General features: G+C 40.8%; 1 protein-coding gene across 10 annotated transcripts in view; it reads right to left on the minus strand.

Annotated features, from left to right (window-relative positions):
- The window catches only part of PRKG1 (protein kinase cGMP-dependent 1), a 490,458-nt gene that overhangs the window by 181,563 nt on the left and 295,249 nt on the right, over window positions 1-13,646 (minus strand). The gene's annotated exons all lie outside the window — the stretch shown is intronic.

A 13,646-nucleotide genomic window follows, 5' to 3' on the forward strand; every position in this document is an offset into this window, starting at 1 on the left:
ATGCACAGGACCCCAAGTGGTCAGATTTTAGTCTCAGATGTAGCTTAGACATTTGTATTAGCTATAAAAGTTTGCGTATGTACAGTTTATAACAGTTTCTCCCTATAGAAACAGTTAAATTAAAAAAAACTACTCTAAAAGCCTCTTCACTTGTACTAATTATTCTTTTTTTCAGAGAGTAATTGCAATGAATTTCATCCCCATATCCCATTTCACTACAGGAAATAGAAATGAGCAGAAAGACACTCAGAAAAATATTGACAAATATTCTCACAAATAAAATTCCAATAAATGACTCTGCTTTTATTTGCTGATCTTTTCAGTCACAAACCCCCTGGTTAATGAAATTAGTTTTTATTCCTAACTGCATTTGCAGGATACAAAACCCTTCAAAGTGCAAATTCAATCTTTTCTTCTCAAATTGCATTGCAGAACTAAGTGAATGCATCACATCATTTAAAGCCTCCTCTCATTTTCAAGACAGAAATTCCTTTTTGAGAAGCATTTTGATTTTTTTAATCAAACTGATGAGAAAGAATGACCCATAGCTTTCATATGAAAGATTTCTGTAAAAAAACCAAAAAACAAACCCTGCGTCTTTTACTCTTTAGAGTGAAAGAGAAAATTAACAGAATGGGATCTCTAATTTCCATGTTTGGTGTCTTTTTTTCCTTTTTTTTTATTCTCTTCTGCCAAATAGGGGTTTTAAGAAGAAATTAATATCATTCTATAGGGGGTGTTTGCTGGGACTCACTGAAAAGGATGGTTTCCTGCTGTACTGGCTGATGATGATGATGAAGGTTTGTATCAAGTCACTAAAACCTTAAAATCTCAGTAAAATCCTAGTATACTCACTGAGAGCAGGAAAAGATGACCTTGTAAAGTCAGTGCTTTCTAGCTAGGAGAAAAAAATGTAGGGGATTTCAGCCAGCCTGGCCATTTCAAGATGGTTGGTGTTCAGTGTAATGTATGATTATCACACAAGGCAAAAAAGCAACTTGCTTTTTGATTGGCAACAATACTGATAAACCCATGTACTGAACATGAAAATAATGAAGAGTTCATAATTTTTATTTTTTTTTTTGGACTAAAATATCAAACAGGACCCCAGTGCCCTACCACAAACACGTACCATGAGCATATCTCACGAAAACATCAAAACCATTTTTTCCTTTAGAGTAAAATTAAAACTTTTGCCTATATTTCTATCATGCGGTCTTTGCAGCAAAGGCGTGACTGTTAAGCTGACACAATAGCTAAGTAAGCTCAGAAGATAGCAAATTCTTAAATTCACTTTTTTTTGTCTATCATCACGTGTAATTTTGAAAGACAGGGCAGCCTTCCTCTAAATATTTCTGTCTGCCATTGCTTCCCAATGTATTTTAACAGTGTCATTATCTTATGCAAAAAAAAGTAGCCCTGAAAAATCACAGAATCACAGAATAGTTAGGCTTGGAAAGGACCTTAAGATCATCTAGTTCCAACCCCCTGCCATGTCCTTTTTATGTTGAGGACACCAGAACTGTACACAATACTCCAAGTGAGGTCTCGCAAGAACAGAAAAAGAAAAAAGGTTTTAATTCTGGCCAGCTGGTCCTTAATGAACATGTTCAATCAGCATCTTGGACTAAATTCGTCTTGGATTCCATCACAGTGTGAAAGAGCATGGCCTCTGAACAGAAGAGTCCCCATCCCATCAGATGCATTTATAGGCTATATGGCATTATGCCTTAAATTGGTGACTGATGGCAATCAGCTAACACTTATTTTTCATGTACATAGTGAATGATGAAGGCACTCTGTGGATTTTCTCTCCCACAGTGGGTTCAGATATAACTGCAAAGATACCACCCACCTATCTCTGATGTCCACATGGGTACCAGGAAGCCAGATAAGTGACGAACACTCACTCATTCTCCCCTGATCCCCAGGTGTTTTACAAAGTACTACGTAATATTTAGTATCAATCCCCAAAGACTTACACGCTCATGCTAGGTATGTTCTGACTAGGTCTCTTAATGCACTTAGGTAAATGGCAAATGTAATTTAGTACCTTTCAAGCTAAATAAAGATCCATTTATTGCTGCTAGAAATTGTTCTGTTAAAACAAATTTCTGCAGCTGGCAATCTTCATCTGAGCACAGGACCAGAGGCTTACTTAGTGAGCCTAGAAGAAGTCACGTTCTCCCAAAGGTACCCCCTAGTAACCCAAGTTATATATATATAAGACTGCATATACAAAAAAATTACATGTCTGTACACATATTTATATATACTCTATGTAACAGAATCATAGAATCATAGAATAGTTAGGGTTGGAAAGGACCTCAAGATCATCTAGTTCCAACCCCCCTGCCATCGGCAGGGGCACCTCTCACTAAACCATCCCACCCAAGGCTTCATCCAACCTGGCCTTGAACACCGCCAGGGATGGAGCACTCACAACCTTCCTGGACAACCAATTCCAGTGTCTCACCACCCTAACAGGAAAGAATTTCCTCCTTATATCCAATTTAAACTTCCCCTGTTTAAGTTTTAACCCATTATCCCTTGTCCTGTCACTACAGTCCCTGACGAAGAGTCCCTCCCCAGCATCCCTATAGGCCCCCTTCAGGTACTATATATGATTTAATTTAATAATATATATCATTTAATGTAATCATAATACTATAATACATAATGTGTATTTTAATATATCCATATGTATACCACCTCATTAAACATACAGCTGTTTAACAGCCCCCTCACAAGGACCGTGTATCTCAGGAAAAGTTAAATGCAGACAATACATTTCTGTACTGCTAATTATAATCACTACTTATATTCTTTATTCACATTTACCTTGCCTAATGATAAACAGAGGTTTTGCTAATGGTTAGTCACAGTAGGGCTTTAAATGTTAGTAAGACCCCTATAATCAGGTGTGGCCACAATCTCCTGTTATGCTTAAAATCCTCTGTAAATGTGCTGGAGGGTTAATGAAGGAACAGTGTGAAGTCGTTAAGATTTGATGACATTAACAACTTCAAAGAGACATATTTATGAGTCCCCTGAGATGAAAAGTATTTATATGGTCTGTATACCACAAAGGCAATTCTGCCATGAATAACTTTTATATATGGTTATATACAGATTTATAACAGATACAGACAGAGGTGACGCAGAGATATTCTTGTCCATTCAAAAAGCATGTATTGGATGACAGAGACAACATTTTCTGTGAAGCGTGATTTCAGGAGAGGATATTATTCTCTGACTGCAAGAACTACCACCATAAAATAATATGATAAATAACATCATGAAAACAGATGAGTGTGCATATATCTGTAATGGAAGTTTCCTAAAACTACTCAATAATATAAATTATCATACTGCGATCAAAGCAGCTAAACTGGAGTTATACTACATTTAATGTTTATTGCCTCTTTTTTTCATACTAAAACTTTCTAGCTGGGGTATTGTTTTATCTTTGTAACAGTACATAATGCAATCAATGATCATCCTAGAAGCCACCAAGATTTTGGCTGGCACACAAAAAAATTAGCATGGTGTAAGGCAGCAATATGCACACTCACAAATTATGGTATACTATAAATTATGTGTCTATCATAAACTCTTCCTTCACTCTGAGGCACAGATAAAAATAGGGATATCCAGGACTGAGACCTCTAAATGGCTGTTTATATGGTATTATCATTGCATTTTTAGGAGCCACGGCTCTCTGGGTGAAGGTATCAGCTGATGCTGGGCAGCCTGCAGTCGCTGAAGTATATTTTAATGCATTGCAAGGGCTGAAACCAAAGCAAAATGCTCCTGGAAAAAAACATGGAAGAGCAGTGACAGCCAAACCAAGAAAGTCATGATTTCATGCATCAAAACTGGATGGGGGTGGAGATATCATTAAAGTTTAAATTTGAAGTGTTCATTATGGTCAGTACTTAATTTCTGATAACAAGTTGACTGAAATTATTTAAGTCAATCATATCAGTATATGAGTCAGACCAAAATCAGTGGTTTAAGCAAGTAAACAACTTCAATAAACAATTTCAAACTTCTTTTCCAAAAAGGAACTTTCTTCCTATTCATTTACCTGGACAACCTATGAAAATGTAGCCCATTTTAAACAGGTGGAAATACATCCCCAGGGGTACAGGGCTCCCAACACAGCTCAAAGCTTGGGCTATGCCCTGGCTGGTTTATTCATGTCCACTGGCTTGCCTGTGTGCCAGAATGTCTCTGAACATAAGGCAAGATAAATGTATTTTCTCTGTTTGTAAAGGATTATATGAGCATATCCTCCATGACGCAGCTCAAGCCTGATGGATGCAGCAGCTCAGACCTTCTCTAAGTGTTTTCTCCCTGTGCAAGGCAGGGCACAATTTCAGAGTGATGCAAAAGACTAAAAGTAAAAGCAGATTTTTAGGTTGCAGCCAGCCTCAAGCTTAACGTGTAGATTTTCCCACCATCTGATAGGATTTTCCCACTGGCCCATGCACAAGTACCCCGGTGTACTGCGAGGTCAGAGCCAGAGGGATGCCAGGGAGGGTGAATGGACACAAGACATGGTTCCAAGGTAAGAAAGGCCAAAAGGTTGCCTTTCTCCTGCTTAGCATTGCACTCTTAAAAGATGTTTGCAACATTCTGGCTTTGATATATCTCCTTCTGAAACCACAGCATCATGTTTTAAACTGCAATTTTTGTCTAGTCTTTACTGTATATTCTGCTATCAGTTACACAGTATTATATTTTGGTGCCATCAGGGATAGAACACAAATTCCATGAAAATTAGAAAAAGTATTCAGATTTTCTGCACCTATGGCACTAAATAATAGAGACTATTCATTATTGATCCTCTCCAAGGCTTAATTGTCTCAATTTCTAACACTGCCATCATATCCCCAGCCTGCTGAAGGACAAGGTTTTTGCTCTTCTGCTTCTTCTCTTCTTGTGGACCCAGCGACTGAAAGACATAAACTTCAGGCTCAGATCCAAGTTACTCCTTTTCTCTGCATCACACACAAAAGCAATGAAATAGGTGGAAAAACTGCAAAGTTTTATGTGAAAGAAGTATTTACAAAAAAGCAACATAACTATTATTTATAAGTATTATATGATATAAAATATATATTCTATAAGATTATATATTATATATGTTAATATAGCTGCAGAAGTCCTTCAGGTGCAGCTGCTAAAATGCACCAGGAAGTAAAGCATCATTTTGCATAGCACAACTGAAAAACATCTTCCACATATTTCAAGCAAACGGTTGCTTTTCTCCAAAGCTAGGTTAATCACAAAATTTGCTTTTAACCACATCCAGTTCATCAAAGCTTTACCAATAAAACATTAAAAGATGCTTTAAATCCTTTAAATCCAAGCAACCACCAGAATAGTGCCCAAATAGGTGTATTATGTCAAAATGAAATGCAATATTCATATGGCCCTGCAATCCTTTAGCTTCTTTCCAAGTTTTTACGTGCTCAGTGAAGCCTTTCCAAGGTTTTCAGGGATCACAAAATGAATCATCCTCAGCTTAAGAACTCATCAGTAGTATTTTCAGACCTGAAACTTTTTATTGCCTTGCACTGTAAGTCAGAATTCATCGGCTCACTTTTGCCTTTAGGCTATTTTATTCAAAAAACTGTTTGTTTACCTGCCCAGGCAAGCCTCAGGCAAAGAAACAGCAGCATCTTTGTGTCCTTAGGGCCTTTCTGGCAGCAATGATATGTAGTATTTCCACTCACATTTAAGCGCCCTCCCACCAGGGTTTGATTTTGCAAGGATTATTGTGCAAATTACCATTGGGGAGAACAGTCATTTCCAGTTACTTGTGTTTCATCATGTATATTTTGTGAAATTATGATGGAAAGCACATTTAACTAAACAGAAGGAGCACACTCAATTATTTTACCCCCTCAGACACACAGTGAATCATGAAAGAGGCCCCAGCAGACTCCATTTTGGGATATGCATGGAGCAATGCACAGTGGATCTATTTAACAGTAAGATTAAAGTTCTCTATTTTCTCATGTGTCTGCTTCACATTTCTAACAAGGATGGCACCAGTACAGTGATGACTTCATCCTAATGCTATCCATTTTCTCAATAGGTCCTTTCCCGTAACTTCCCAGGGGGTTTTGTCACTTCATGGCATGCGAAGCAAGAAGTAATTTTACACTTGTCTAAGGAAAAATGCAGCATTCAAGCAGAGAGAGATAAGCATTTAAATATACTTTTTCTCCTGGCACAGTTTACATCTATGTGCTCCTAAACTGGGACAGTTTGTTAAAAATGTTTCATAATAAGAAATTAAAACATACCCACAGAAGCAGGAGAAAACATTAGGGTGGTTTTATTTTGCATTCTCAGGCCAGAGCTGTGGTTTTTCCTGGCACAGAGAGCATGGGATAGGAATTAAGGAAAATTAAGAAAGGAGAAAAGAAAAGGCAAAAAGCTTCCAGAAAGCTTAAAACTAATCCCAGTGATGGAGAAGAAGATGATTTTGGACGTCTAGGGCTCAGCGCAAAAGGATGCTCAATGCTGCATTATGGCAGGACTGCATACTGTGCAGTGAATTTTTGGAGTGCAGTGTCAGGATGGCAGCAGGACATGCCAGCCATGGTTCTTCTGGTGCTGGGCTACAAACACTGTGGCTTTTTTTCCCACACAGTGGCAACTCTGCACTGTGACACAGGTGCAGGATAAGGTTCTACCTCCCTTCTCTGTGGACTGCCCATTATGTAGTGACATTTAAAGCAGAGGTCAAATATGCATTTTTGCAAGTGCCTGTAATTACCCTCACATTACTAAGACCTGAAGTACAGAGACCAAGATTTCATATTTACTGCGGTCTTTTATATTTTTTTATTTATGTTCCCCCCCCCCCCCCCCCCAATCTTGACTAACTTGAATTTTTATGCCAAAATAATCTGTATTACATGCAATAGAAAATCCTGTTGCGCAGAATTCCTGGGCTGTACTGCTCATGTGGAAGACTGAAGGTAACTGTATCCAAAGATAACAACTGCTTCAATACTTGAGCTTTTTTCAAGCCATTAATGAAATTGATTTCTTACTCAGACTTGCATGATCCTTCAGTAAAAGAGAGCCTCTGCTTTGCCATGGAAGGGTGCACTTAACACCCTGCTCAACCTACTCCAGCCTTTTCTCATCGGCACCATTTCAGTGCCTAACACTGGGGAGGTGAGGCAAAGGAATCCTCAATACTTCGGCACAACTACACGCAAGAGATGTAGCTGCAGCAAAAGATGCTCTTGCGTATGTACCTAGGACTGTGACATTAAGAAAAGTTAGCAATTGTGAGACACCTCACAGGAGGATGCTGCACCCATGCATGTTACCTCCAATTCATCTCCCGAGCCTCCACGCAGGTGATTCTGGATGCTCACTTACATGTGGTTGTAGATACAGGTAAGATAATCTTCACATTGCATGAGAGATAAGTCCTTTTTCTTTTGAAAACCATACACCATACTGCACTTTCATAGTACTCAAAGTACAACCAAGATTGCTGCAGACTTACAAAAATGGGCATTTTTTCATACTAAATGGATAAAAGATTCAAAACCAGATTAATGGGCAAGTCTCAGAATTGTATTACTTTTTAAAGAGTTGGTTTGGGCTGCTGCTTAAGCACTGGTCTCAGAGGTAGTTGGTAATATATTCAGGTTATGTGAGAAGGAAACAAAGCAAGAAGGACCTGACTCTATGAAAGTTCTCCAGATAGCTCTGCTTTTGCTGCAATAAACTATGAAGACACTGGATATCCCAAAGACCTGTATACACTTTGCATAAAAATGAAACATGCCTGAATGAGATCAGATGTAACTAAGAAAAGAAACTGATGGAAACTGTTATTAACAAGCTCTGCTCTTTTCCATGATAATAAAATCACCTCTAGTTTTAAAAAGACAGTAAACTAAATTTTAAGGGTAGCAACATTAGCAATGAAGAAAACTGGGAAAAACTGAGGCAAACAAAATTAAACACTGCACGTGCACTGTAGAAATTACTCTGGAAAATACAACCACACTTTCTGTTCATCTCTAGTAAGAGGCAAGTAAATAGAATAACACTGTTGATATTTAATGATAATTAACAGAATTCACTATCGGTTTTACTGTGGTTTCAGTATGTTATGCAGGAGAACGTGGGCTAACTCCTCCTGCTGAAGTGACTGGCCTCTGCAGAGTCAACAAAATGCTCTATTTAAAATAAAAATTTAAAAAGGATCAATTAATCCCATTGCCAAAAATAACAATGCTGTTATTTGCATTTGAAGGAAGGATGTACTTCATGTCTGAACGACACCAGGGGGAGAGACCTTTTCCACTAGTGCTACAGGCTGGCTCTTCCCATTGCTCCTATGTGTGATTCAGAGGTAGAGCTGGTCTTACCCCAAGTTCCCCTTGTGTCTACTCCAAGGAGGTCTAGACTCTGATTCTTTTGCTGTAAGTGATCATCCCTGTGAAAATCCTGTATCACAGCAGAAGAGGAATGAATATGTATAAATGACAAGTGGAGTTTAGCCAGCTTGTGCAAGCCCTGAGACCCTTACAAGGCCTTACAAGCTTCAGACCAAGCACTGGTTGACTTCAATAGAGAGGATTTCATCCTCCCTCCTCCATCATATGGCTTACAACCTAAAATACCCTCACACTTAAGAACCGACAACATCTATCAGCCAGAGCTAAGTAAAATAATCCGTATTAGATACTATATAGTATTGCAGGACTTTTCTTGATAGAAGAGTGAATCAAGTAATCCAGCCTTCTGCCCTAACAACCACCTTTACCCAAAGTTTCAAAGAAAACTACATGTCTCCTAGTGAATTATTCAGCAATAACCCCAGCCTGGGTGTTCTTATTAATTTAAGGCTCACAATGTTTGGCTGAGGGTATACACTGTCATTTGTTTTTATCTAATGTAATTCACAGAATCACAGAATCACAGAATCCCAAGGGTTGGAAGGGACCTAAAAAGATCATCTAGTCCAACCCCCCTGCAAGAGCAGGGTAACCTACAGTACATCACACAGGAACTTGTCCAGGCGGGCCTTGAATATCTCCAGTGTAGGAGACTCCACAACCCCCCCTGGGCAACCTGTTCAAGTGCTCTGTCACTCTTACAGTAGAGAAGTTCTTCCTGATGTTAACGTGGAACTTCCTATGCTCTAGTTTACACCCATTGCCCCTTGTCCTATCACTGGATATCACTGAAAAAAGCCTAGCTCCATCATCCTGACACCTACCCTTTACATATTTGTAAACATTGATGAGGTCACCCCTCAGTCTCCTCTTCTCCAAGCTAAAGAGACCCAGCTCCCTCAGCCTCTCCTCATAAGGGAGATGTTCCACTCCCTTAATCATCTTTGTGGCTCTGCGCTGGACTCCTTCAAGCAATTCCCTGTCCTTCTTGAACAGAGGGGCCCAGAACTGGACGCAATATTCCAGATGCGGCCTCACCAAGGCTGAGTAGAGGGGGAGGAGAACCTCTCTTGACCTACTAACCACTCCCTTTCTAATGCACCCTAAGATGCCATTTGCCTTCTTGGCCACAAGAGCACATTGCTGGCTCATGGTCATCCTCCTATCCACCAGGACCCCCAGGTCCCTTTCCCCTTCACTACTTTCCAGCAGGTCAACCCCCAACCTGTACTGGTACTTGGGGTTGTTCTTCCCCAGATGCAAGACTCTACACTTGCCCTTGTTAAATTTCATCAAGTTTCTCCCCGCCCAACTCTCCAGCCTGTTCAGGTCTCGCTGAATGGCAGCACAGCCTTCCGGTGTGTCAGCCACTCCTCCCAGTTTTGTGTCATCAGCAAACTTGCTGAGGGTGCACTCAGTTCCCTCATCCAGGTCATTGATGAAAATATTAAACAGCACCGGTCCCAGCACCGACCCCTGAGGAACTCCACTAGTCACAGACCTCCAGCTAGATTCTGCGCCATTGACCACAACTCTCTGCCTTCTTCCTTTCAACCAGTTCTCGATCCACCTCACTACTTGATCGTCAAGCCCACACTTCCTTAGCTTATCTATGAGGATGCTGTGGGAGACAGTATCAAATGCCTTACTGAAATCAAGAAAAACTACATCTACCGCTCTACCATCATCCCTCCACCTAGTCACTTCCTCATAGAAGGCTATAAGGTTGGTCATACATGACTTCCCCCTCATAAAACCATGTTGGCTGTTCTTAATGACCCCCTCATCCTTGATATGCCTAGTGATGGAGTCAAGAATAAGTTGTTCCATCATCTTTCCAGGGATGGAGGTAAGGCTGACCGGTCTATAATTACCCGGGTCCTCCTTCTTGCCCTTCTTATAGATTGGTGTGACCTTTGCCATCCGCCAATCCTCAGGCACCTCGCCCGTTTCCCACGACTTACCAAAGATGATGGAAAGTGGCCTAGCAATGACCTCCGCCAGCTCCCTCAGCACCCGTGGGTGCATTCCATCCGGACCCATCGATTTACAGATGTCGAGTTTGCATAGCTGATCCCTAACCCAATCCTCATCTACCAAAGCAAACTCCTCCTTTGTCCTGACTCCTTCTGGGGCTATAGAAATCCGGGGCCCTCGGGGAGAGTCTGCAGGAGTAAAGACAGAGGCAAAGAAGGCATTCAGCACCTCTGCCTTCTTTATATCCTCTGTCTCCAGGGTACCCACTTCGTTCAGCAGTGGGCCTATATTGCCTCTTGTTTTAGTTTTATTTGCTATGTATTTGAAGAAGCCCTTTCTATTGTCTTTAACCCGACTAGCAAGATTGAGTTCCAAGGAGGCCTTAGCTGTCCTAATTGCCTCCCTACATCCTCTAACAACTGTCCTATATTCCTCCCAAGCGGCCAGCCCCTCCTTACATAATCCATAGATTCTCCTTTTCCACTTGAGTTTGCCCAGCAGCTCCTTGTTTAACCACGCCGGTCTCCTAGATCCCTTACTTGACTTCCTACTCATTGGGATGCTCCGATCCTGAGCTTGGAAGAAGCGGTCCTTGAATGCTAACCAACTATCTTGAGCCCCTTTACCGCCTAGTACACTTTCCCATGAGACTTCCCTTAGCAGTTGACTGAAGAGGCCAAAGTTGGCCCTTCGGAAATCCAGAACTGTGGCTTTGCTAGGTATTCTATTCCTCCCACACAGGATCCTAAACTCCACCATCTCATGGTCACTGCAGCCAAGGCTGCCATTGACCGTCACCACTTCAACCAAACCCTCCTTGTTGGCGAGTACTAAATCTAGCAGCGCTGCTCTCCTAGTTGGTACGTCCACCATTTGCATTAAGAAATTATCATCAATGCACTCGAGGAACCTCTTAGACTGTGAATGACTGGCTGTGTGAGTCTTCCAGCAAATATCGGGGTAATTAAAGTCCCCCACGACGACTAAGGCATGTAGTCGCGAGGCTACTTCCAGTTGCCTGTAGAAAGCCTCATCAACTCCTTCGTCCTGATCAGGAGGTCTGTAATAGACCCCCACAACTGTATCACCCGTGCCCGTCTGCCCCTTGATTCGTACCCACAGACATTCCACTTGCTCCTCATCCGACCCCGGACAGAACTCAATACATTCTAGTTGCTCTCTCACGTAAAGAGCAACTCCACCACCTCGCTTCGCTGACCTATCTTTCCTAAAAAGGACATAGCCATCCATGACCACATTCCAGTCTTGTGAACTGTCCCACCATGTCTCTGTAATTGCCACTAGATCATAACCTTTAGCCCGCACACAGACTTCTAACTCCTCCTGTTTATTCCCCATGCTGTGTGCATTGGTGTACAGGCATTTCAGGGAGCCAGTCCTAGTACCCTTTTTCCCCTGCGGGACAGGGTCTAAAAAGCTATCCTTTCCCACAAGTGAAACAAGAGATTGATAGTCCTCCTTAGCCCGCCATCCTTCAATCCCTAGCATGTTCCTCTTGGGCTTGTCCCCAACAGGCCCAGTTAAATCCCCTCCCCCCTTCCTAACTCCCCGAAATACCTCAGTCCTATTCTGAAGACTCGTAACTTCTTAGCCTAAATGAGAAGTTGTGACAAGGATTAAATAAGTATTATGAAAATCTTTATTTGCACCTAGTATTTTTCCTTGGAATTTCAAAGCATTCACATCATCTGTACATGCTAATTAGATGTCCTAGTGCTCTTTTGAAGCAAACTGCTATTTTACATAAACTTTACTATACCATCTCCTATTCGTCCCTTCAGTATAAGCATAGTTCTACTCTTCTTACACTCCTATAATACAGAAGTTTTTCTAGGTTTTTAATTAAACTTACCTTGCATGAGCAAGAGCTTAGAAAATACTCAAGAATTGTATTCATTATAGTATTAAAAGTCCACATAAAGGATGAAAGCTGAAACAGCTCCTTAAAGTAGTTTAGGAAGAATGTATTTAGAACAATTTGAAAGCCACTAAAAACACTTTCAAGTACTGTTTTGAGTTTGATGGATATTGATGTGAGTCAGGCAAAATTAATGGAAAACCAACATGTCCTGGTTTCAGCTGGGATAGAGTTAATTTTCTTCTCAGTAGCTGGTACAGTGCTCTGGTTTTTTGATTTAGCGTGAGAATAATGTTGATAACCCACTGATGTTTTAGCCGTTGGTAAGTAGTGCTTACCCCTACTGAAGTCAAGGACTTTTCAGTTTCCTATGCTCTGCCAGTGAAGCTGTGCACAAGAAGCTGGGAGGGAGCAGAGACAGAACTGACCCAAAATAGCCAAAGGATATTCCATACCACAGAATATCAGGCTCAGTATATAAATGGGGGAGGAGCTGGCCAGGAGGCACCAATCACTGTCTTTCTGGGGTTTTATTTCTCTCTCTCTTTTTGTTGTCTTACTTTTCATTAAAATTGTATTATTACTATTATCATCATCATACTTTATTTTAATTATTAAACTGTTCTTATCTAAACCCATGGGTTTTACTGCGGGGGGGTGGGGGGTGTGAGTGAGTGGCTGTGTGGTACTTAGTTGCTGGCTGGGGTCAAACCCTTACACAGCAAGGATTTAATACAGGTCAGAAGCCTAAAATTTAGTTGCTCAAAAAACTAACTTAATGCAACACTAGAGGGGTTGAAGTAAAATGTCTCCAATTATTTTCTAAGGAAAAGGAGAAAAAACCCAAACCCCTCGTGGGGGTGTGAGATTCAGCCTGGGATGTATCACTTCATCGACACGCATGGATCATAAAAGCAGTACCAAGAAACCTTACGTTATATGAGTAATGAGCAAAGTAATAGATTCACATTTTAAAGAGACCTACAGATCAGTTCAAGTTCATTGCCTAAAGGAACCCCAAGAACAAGGAAACTGAACGTACCCAATTAAAAGTGGTATCTTAACACTACCCTAATTTGTAAAGAAAGGCAGTGATAAATGAAGCAGACAGCTTGCAGGGCCATTAAAGAAAGTGACAAAAAAAAAAAAACCCAAAACCCTACTAAAAAGGTGAGGCATCTCAGCAAGACTCCACAACCAGACTCCTGCAATACAGCTGGGGAAGAACCAGGGGTCTGTATTTTGGGCAGGGATGAATTGTTCTGCTTCTAGCAAATAAAAGTTGGCCAGAAGAATTGCATGTGGTATTAAAGAAAAAAAAAAAAAAAAAAAACCAAAAAAGA

The sequence above is a fragment of the Lathamus discolor genome, chromosome 3, assembly GCF_037157495.1.
Source record: "Lathamus discolor isolate bLatDis1 chromosome 3, bLatDis1.hap1, whole genome shotgun sequence".
Taxonomy (NCBI): Eukaryota; Metazoa; Chordata; class Aves; order Psittaciformes; family Psittacidae; genus Lathamus; species Lathamus discolor.